The sequence below is a fragment of the Carassius carassius genome, chromosome 35 (assembly GCF_963082965.1).
Source record: "Carassius carassius chromosome 35, fCarCar2.1, whole genome shotgun sequence".
Classification (NCBI taxonomy): Eukaryota; Metazoa; Chordata; class Actinopteri; order Cypriniformes; family Cyprinidae; genus Carassius; species Carassius carassius.
The window spans coordinates 3,635,901-3,645,521 of NC_081789.1; positions in this window are offsets into that span (position 1 = coordinate 3,635,901).

The window sequence follows — 9,621 nt, forward strand, 5'->3', positions numbered from 1 at the left end:
AATCGAGTGAACGAAATAGTAAATTGAGGGAATGCAATATATAATATACAAAAATAAGAGAGAAAAAATAAGACAAATGAGAGAGATAAGCAAAGAGACAAAAACTCATTAGGGGCATTTTTGTCCCAATATCTTGAATTTTGGGGCATAACTTTGTTTATGGGGTTGTTGCCCTGTATCATATATATATCAGCAGTCAACTGTATGAAATATAAGATGACAAGCAGGCCTGGGGCAGGTCTAGAGTGTTAACTGCATACAAATATTTCAGTTGCGTTATTTTTCATAACTAATTAATTAAACATCATTAATCATTCATTCAATTAAGTTAACACATCAAACTGATAGCCATAATATATATACAGTACAGACCAAAAGTTTGGACACACCTTCTCATTCAAAGAGTTTTCTTTATTTTCATGACTATGAAAATTGTAGAGTCACACTGAAGGCATCAAAACTATGAATTAACACATGTGGAATTATATATGGAATTATATACATAACAAAAAAGTGTGAAACAACTGAAAATATGTCATATTCTAGGTTCTTCAAAGCAGCCACCTTTTGCTTTGATTACTGCTTTGCACACTCTTGGCATTCTCTTGATGAGCTTCAAGAGGTAGTCACCTGAAATGGTCTTTCAACAGTCTTGAAGGAGGCTTTGAATGACTGGTCATATATAACCTATCAGTACACTACTTTAGCAACAAGACAAAGTGATGTATTTGTTGGGAAAAAACTAATATAGAACAGCAGCAATGGTTGTCCCCTCCACCATGCCTAAAGTTTATGGCCCGCCCAACTCAGAGATGAGAGGTGTTCACGTCTAATTTCCGATTAGAAACGTATTTACAATAATTACAATAGCATGTGAAGGCAGCTTTAATACTTGTCAAAATAACCTGAAACCTGACACCTTCTGAAAACCGATCTGCGAATATCGAAATCCATGTGCTTTTTTCCTGCTTGCAAAGGAGATTACAGCTCCATATGTTTCGCTTTCTGGACATAACAAGCTTGTTTGGTAGCCAGTGGCGAGCTCTAGACAAATTTAACTAGGGGGGGCCAAGGAGGGGCCAGTGTTTAACCAGAGGGGCACATTAAAAATGGCAACATATTTTATTTAAATGTAATGCAAATAAATGCAAAAAGTAATTCTTGAAAAAATCTGCACAGTAATTTTATACAATCTAAACATGTTAATAAAAACAAATTACTATTAGTACTCTTATAAAATTCAATCATACATTTCACAATTTTATATTTATATATGAATGTCAAGAATTCAGAAGTGTATATATGTATAATGCTTACACTACACTACACTACACAGAAATAATATACAATTAAATTATGCTTATTTTAAATGTATTGTGCAGGCTAAAAATATAATAAGCTTTTAATAATCTTTCAGTGCGCAAAACCATGATAATATGAAACGCTTCAAAACTGAGCTCACAAAGTGATTTTAAAAGTTTACGGCTTTTAAAACATTTAAAAGTTCACTGCACAAAGTGAAGAAATATCGAGCGCACAAATCCTATTGTATATCTGTCCAACAGTTTATTGATCATTTGTTTCTTCACATTTTTTAATTCCAGTTATTGCGCGTTTGATACTGACTCATAGTCCTTGTGATGTGTGTGATCTAACAGGCACAAGCGAGTCGTTTAAAAACAGCAACAAACATAGAGTACAAATACACAAAATAAAGTCATTTTATGCAAATCCACAGCCTTTTAATCTACAGATCAAGCATTATAATGTGAGTATATAATATTGGAGAGTTTTACCATGCATCCTGCTGTAAATGGACGAGGTGCGCACTATTTGAATACTGAATGGAGAATGATTGACAGCCGCAGAGGAGGGAAAACAAGGTTTCCGTAAACTTTAATTTAATGATGTAAATAGTCTTCTGTCCATAACATTAAGCTATGGAATGGTTTCAGATGACTTTGAGAAATTATAATCAGACCCAAGTCACCCAAACTGATGTGAACCAAAAAGCGCGATGTTTGCATCCATGAATATGATTAAGTTCCTAAGTGTTTGGGTGCGCTGCACTAATTTACCCATGTAGAACGTTGCATCGCATTAGTTCCGCTTTTGGCGCTCGCGTGTAAAATCATATTAATTTTTTTTTCAGCACGGGGGTGGCCACAGGGGTGGCCAGGGACATGTCTACAGAGGCATGGGCCTCCCTAGGCCTCCGTGTAGAACCGCCACTGTTGGTAGCTCAGCCGGCACAGAACTGGTTCAACAAGATTAGACATTGAAAAATGACTGCTTGCGATTGTGTTTTTGAGAATAAGCCACTGTACAGTGGCTTCCGGTTTCGGAGAGGACGTTGGTGCACGTTTGGCTGCCACTTCTCCTGCCGTATTTTAGTTGTTTATTATTTTAATTAGTTTTAAACTCTTCTGAATAATTTTAAACTCTTCTGAGTCTTAACCTGCTGCTGGATTTCCATATATTTACCTTTACTGAGCCAGCGTTTTAAAGTGTTTCCCCCTGGTCTATCTGCTTCTGCTCACATCTGGTTGCCGTGATTCACCGGCACTGTCTCTGCCTGTTGCTGCTGTCTCCGTGTGAGATCAAACGAGTCACTGGAGTTGCGTCAAGTTCTCCGTGTACAATGGCTGTGTAACAACTCTTGGATGTTATCATGCGACTTCATATGATCACCTGGATTATTTGCGATCTGATTTTATCAGGAACCAGCGTAAAGCAGTGGACCGTACTTCTGGACTTCACCATGCTGAGGTACTCTCTCTCTGACCTTTTGTCCCTGGGACACCATGGCCGTCCAGATATCAGTGTCATACAAACTTTGCGTTCCATGCAGCTCCTCCGCCGGCCTAGTTATAATCATAGAGGCTCTCGTCAGAGTCGCTCTACTGCCGGTGCTGGAGTCACTGCACTTTGGTCTAACCGCAGGCGCTCGCTGCGTCGTACTTCGGGTTGCCATGGAATCGGCCATAGTAACCTACGCTATCCAGAGGTTCTCTCTCAAAAACCCGCGGCGAATGTGTGCTGTAGCACTATGCGACTCGCTCACTTCAACACGAGGTCAATAAACAATAAAACGGCACTTATCACTGAAACTATCCTTGACAGGAAAATTGATATTCTCTGTCTCAGTGAAACTTGGCATAAAGACAATGACTATCTTAATTTGAAAATGTTTGCCCCATCTGGATATAAATATATTGACGTGCCTCGAGCTTCGGGTAAGGGTGGTGGCTTGGCTGCAATATTTGTATCTAATATATCACTTGATGTTATTGATGCTCCTACTGTTTCATCATTTGAATGTCTGGTTTTTAAAGTCAATGGTGCTTCACCTGTTCTTGTGCTGCTAATTTATCGTCCACCAAAACCTAATCCTTTATTTTTTTCTGAGTTTACTGAGTTGCTGACACTTCTTAGACCACTCTGTCCGTCTATGGTCTTGACTGGCGATGTCAATTTACATATTGATAATCCAAACTGTGTCAAAACTGCTACCTTTTTGGACATTTTGGATGGTTTTGACTTTAAACAGCATGTTACTTTTCCGACCCATAGGCTGGGCCATATATTGGATGTGGTATGTTCTGCTGGTGTTGGTATCCAATCTCTGGATAGTATCGACATGAGTATAAGTGATCATAGACTTATTACTTTTGACATAAACGTTATGTCTTCACAATCTATTTCTGAGCGCACTATCAAATTTCGTAACATCAAGCACATGGACTTCACTCTTTTTTCGACTTTTGTCTCTGGGCTTCCCACTTCTAACTCCGTGGAGCACTATAATTCCATGCTTTCCTCACTTTTGGATGAGTTCGCACCTGTGCGAGAACGGCTTGTTACTTTTAGGAAACCCTGTCCATGGTTTACCCCGGATTTACGTTTAATGAAAGCTGCCGGAAGACAATTAGAACGGCAGTACAAAAAATCTGGCCTGACGGTGCACAGGCTTCTTTACACTGAACAACAGCCTGCTTACCATTCTGCTTTGAATACTGCACGTAAGAGCTACTATTCAAGCATCATTGGTAACGCTGCAACAAATACTAAATCGCTGTTTAAGACTGTTGACAATCTTCTCAAACCGACTAAGGCCGTTGTTCATTCCTCTGTTGAACAGTGCAATAAGTTTCTTCATTATTTCACTGGTAAGGTTGAGGATATATATAGCACTTTAAATACCATCACTCCTCTTGAGCTAGTTAATATCCAGCCTTCAAACTTCCCAACTACTACCTTTTCAAACTTTGAAATGGTCGGAGATGATTTTATTATAAGTACAGTGAAGTCCATGAACTCTACAACCAGTATTTTAGATCCGGTTCCCTGCTCGGTCATCATGAACTGCCTTGCATCAATCTGCCCTTTTATGACTTCAATTGTGAACTTGTCATTGACCTCTGGAATTGTTCCTCCAGAACTAAAAATAGCTGCCATTACACCAGTCCCTAAGAAGACTGGTTGTGATGTATCTGATTTATCAAATTACAGGCCGATTTCTAACCTCCCATTCTTGGCTAAAGTTCTTGAGCGTGTTGTGGCTGTTCAGTTAAATAATCACCTAGCTCTGAACAGTCTCTTTGAACCTTTTCAATCTGGGTTCAGAATAGGGCATAGTACTGAAACCGCTTTAATTAGGGTCATAAATGATCTTCTTATCATGGCAGATTCAGGTGCATACAGTATTTTGGTCTTGTTAGACCTCAGTGCTGCTTTTGACACTATATGTCACTCTCTTCTGCTTGACAGGCTGGAAAATTGGTTGGGTCTTTCTGGAGCTGTCCTCAATTGGTTTCGGTCTTATTTAACGAAACGTGCCCAGTTTGTTGGCTTGGGTAACTATAAATCAGATACCGTGCCTGTTCGACAGGGAGTTCCTCAGGGTTCAGTATTGGGTCCAATATTATTTAATATTTATATGCTTCCACTTGGGCAGATCATTAGGAAACATGGTCTTGGGTATCACTGCTATGCGGATGATACGCAGATTTACATCACCACTAGTCCTTATGTCCATTGCTCATTAATAGCTTTGCGTGGTTGTTTAGCAGAGATCAGTAACTGGATGCATAACAACTTCCTGAAGCTGAATGGCTCCAAAAAGGAACTGATGCGGATTGGTACAGTGGCAGCCACACGTAAGGCCGAGCAGATCAGTTTGATTGTTGATTCCTGCACGGTAATCCCCACTTCACAGGTGCGAAATCTTGGTGTCATTTTTGATTCACAATTATCATTTGAAGCACACATAAAACACATCTCTAAAACTGCATTTTTCCACCTGAGAAACATAGCTCGACTTAGACCTTTTCTCTCTTTTGCAGACACAGAAAGGCGTATACATGCCTTCATAACAACTAGGTTAGATTATTGTAATGCCTTGTTCTCTGGCCTTCCAGCTAAATCGTTGAGCAAGCTTCAGTATATACAAAATTCTGCCGCTCGTGTGCTCACTTGTACTTCTCCTTGTGAACACATTACACCGGTTCTTTCACAATTACACTGGCTTCCCGTAAATGCGAGAATTGATTTTAAAATTCTTATTTTAACATACAAGGCACTTCATGGGACTGCACCTGAGTATCTTTGTGAACTCATCAGCCCTTATATTCCATCACACTCTCTTCGCTCTACTAACTCTCTTTCACTTAACCAGCCATCATGCAAGCTAAAGACCATGGGGGAAAAATCCTTTTCATATAAAGCCCCTAAGCTATGGAATGTACTTCCTCTGCACGTCAGAAATGCACTAACGTTGGATGATTTTAAAAAGTTGATTAAGTCACATTTATTCAAGACTGTCTTTCTATAATGAATTGTTGTATTGCTTTTGGTGTTTTGTTTTACTTTATTTATTACTTTATTACTGTAGCGCTTTGGGTTTAAGAAAAGCGCATTACAAATAAAATGTATTATTATTATTATTATTTTATGTCACATTCACTTTTGTTCATACTGTCGGGTAAGTTTAGGTATAGAGCAGATGGGACGTTATTTTAAAACGTCACAGAGCATTAGAGTTACAGCGCAACTCAACAACATTTCAAGTCAGAACACATACAAAACCAATGTAATATACGTGCCATATGTACGTTCGTCTGTTTTGGCGAAAAACAAACACTCTTTTAGCGCCACCCAGAGGACATTTCACATCGAATATGTCATGAAATGTACATCGAGGTACGTATTTCGCGTCTTGCTAAAAAGTTCCCACAGGTACGTTTTCACCATGAAATCAGGTTGCAGTTGGCTGATTAGACATTTGTGTTAACAAACAGACATGCAAAGATACATTTGTGGCCTAGAAACTTCAATCGTTTTTTCTGAGATTTCAGAATTTTATTAATTTCTATGATTAGGCCTGAAAATAACACTTATTTACACTTAATAACTTTTTTTTTGCTAGCTTTGTGCAAAACAATGTTTATTTATAATCTCCTTAATAAATGAATGTTTTTACTTTGCTGTGCATATGTTTTGCCAACATGTTGCATGTTGTAAAAAGCCGTTAAGTACAATCGGCTAAGAGAGAAATGTGCTGTATACGCATATCCACCAACTGCTGTTGGGTTACACTAAAGTGAGTCTCTTGTGTCATCATGAACAGTGAGAGCAGTTTCATTTTCATTTCCAGTGCACAAGCTACCTTTCACCATAACAAAGCGTCACAAGCTTGACATGCTGGGGAACCTTCAGTGCCTGAGGGAATTTAAATTACGTCATACACAACAGAACAATGCATCTTATCCTTCTGATAAAATAATGCTTTACCGTTACAGCTGGGTGTTTTCTCGTAATACTTCTCTGCTTCTCGTACTCGCTACCTGTTATATTCTGTTTTTCAGTGGTCTAATTGTGTTCATTTCTAATAATTATTTAATTAGCATAATAACTACATTTTATAATAAGAATAGCATACATTTCATAAACGTGCATGCAAAACTATGGTTAACTAAAATGATAACAAAAAACATAAAAACTAGCATAAGCAATAAACAAGCATAAAATGCACTAAAACGTAATTAAATTGTAACAAAAATATAAATATACTTATACTAGAAATCATATTTAAACTGTGAAAAAACAGTTGCAACGGTGCTCTAATGAGCCGCCCTCAGTATCAGTAAAACGCCCCCATGATTTCCACTGACAGGAACTTCCTCAAGTAATACCAGAAATTGGGCATCACCTACCTGACAGGTGTGGTCAGTGTTTCTGGCCTGTTTCATTTTGACCCAGCCTGACAAGTGTGGAATGCCAGGTGTCACTTCTCAAGGTATAAAAGGCAGAGCACAATGTCACATCAGCATCTCACAGCATCTCAGCTTCAGCTGCACTCACTGGAAAACAGTACAACTACAGCAGGTGAGAAACTGTTCATTCTGCATTAAGTGTTACATATGATTTGCATACACTGTATTTGACATAAATGCAATTCTCAATTTTCTTACTAATGAAGATTTATTACATGATTTCAGAAAATATGTTCTGGATTAGAATCACCATCGTCTGCATGTGCATATCCCTGCTGGAAGCCCATAAGGAGTGCGCAAGACACATAAAATGGAAGCATCTCATTCAGTCATTAAATTCAATGGTAAATTTCCGTTAAGCAACTTAATTCTGATTTCTACTAAACGTGCAATTTTAAAATACAGATATGCTTTGTGTTTTCAAAGGGCACTGCGATATCTCACGACTGTGCATTTGATTATGAAGAAGCCAGTTTGTGTGAACCACGTCATCTGGCCAATATGGTTTGTACTGTATATCTGCCTTTATACCATATGTTGCAGATAAATAATGTTTTATATTTGGGTTTAAATTTTTTTTTTAATGATTAATGTTTTGCTCTTCACAGGTGGATCATAATGCAGTTCTTCTGGTCGACATTGTCAAGAAAACAGAAACGATGTACAGGGAGAATCCAAACCCACAGACGTTCATTGAAGCCCTTCATCACACCCGTCACACCCTCAGCAACTGTGTAAGGATCACAAATGTGTTGTTATAAAGCACAATACAGCCACATATCTCCTTATCAACATGATAATCATGTTGTCTTTGCTTCGTTTCTTTTGGTAGATTCATCACTCTGACAATGCTGAAAATGAGCCTGTGACCGCATGCTTCAACAAATTAGAAGCTTTTCTTAAGAAAAAGGTAAGATCCTATTTATGTAATCTATTATTAAGTATTTATCTGTCTGTATGACTGTCAAGATATCTATCCATATTAATGTCTATATATTTCTGTGTTTTTTTTCTAGTCCCACTCGCAATGTGCATGGGAAATTATAAATTCAAAAGTGCGGGAGGTTCTTCAGAAGCTGGAGAAACGCTCTGTCAGAGGACGGCGTTAGAAACTTTAGCATGCATGTGTTAATGCTTATATTTAATTGCAAAAAAGGTGACATTTTATAAGCTTGATGGATATATGTATATATTTTAAGAAATGCACATTATATACAAAATGTTTCAAATTCATGATTTATTGAGTTTATTGCTGTGTGAGATAAGCTTGATCGATATGTAGTAGTACAGATATAGTTTTTTCTATTTTTCTAATAAAACTGTATGAAATGCAAACACTGAATGTGACATAGACATAGAATGTGAGGTTATTATCATGATTATTTATATGTTTTAGTTTTAAAATGTGTGTCTTCTATGCTATTGTTAGTATATGATCTGAATGTCTGACATATCCACTTGTACTAATACTACCTAATGTTACAATGTTACTACCTAATGTTAATGTTCTTGAACAAACATAATAAAGAAACCTAATACAATCACCACTCTGTTATATATGGTGTTTAAAACTGTTTTTACATTGGTACATCTACATCAACAAATCTGACAGTACACTGGGCAACTTTTTGGACAATGTTGCCGTCAATGGGCAACCAACACAAGGCACACAACCAATCTAAAATATCCCGATAATAGTTTTTTTTTTTTTGGACCCATTATCAATAGATGTGTGCCCATGCGACTTTGTAAAAAATAATAATAATAATAATAATAATAATTTACCCAGCAGATTTGCTCAAAAAGTTGCCCCGTGTATCATCAGTGTAAATCTCTTTAAAAATCTAAAGCACACATTTTAAGTGCATTTTCATATTTAGGGATTTCGAATATGATATTAGTTCTGAGACATAAAAGCGGTTTTCTGACATGTATTATTTTCAATAAATCATATAGCCTGTAAATCACACCATACAGGCCTGACTGTGAAGTGTTAATGATGCTCCTACAATGGCATCTCCTTGCATTTTTTTACACAAGCCAACAGACGGCAGCATAACGGTTGCAAAGCTACTGATATGGCTAGCACAAGTTTAACAACGTCAAAGTTAACTTCAATCACTAATTGCGGTGAACGCAATAATAAGTTCAAAAATTTACAGATGACAGAAATAAACTTACTGTTCATTTAATTTCAACGTTGCTCTTTGACGGCATCTCACAGTTTCCGATACTAGCCGGACCATATTTGTCAGATTACTGTGCCGCCAACATCATCTTCCTACACGGAAACGCCGCCGACAGCATTTACTATTGGTTAAAATTCCGACAGGAACGCGGGATCTGA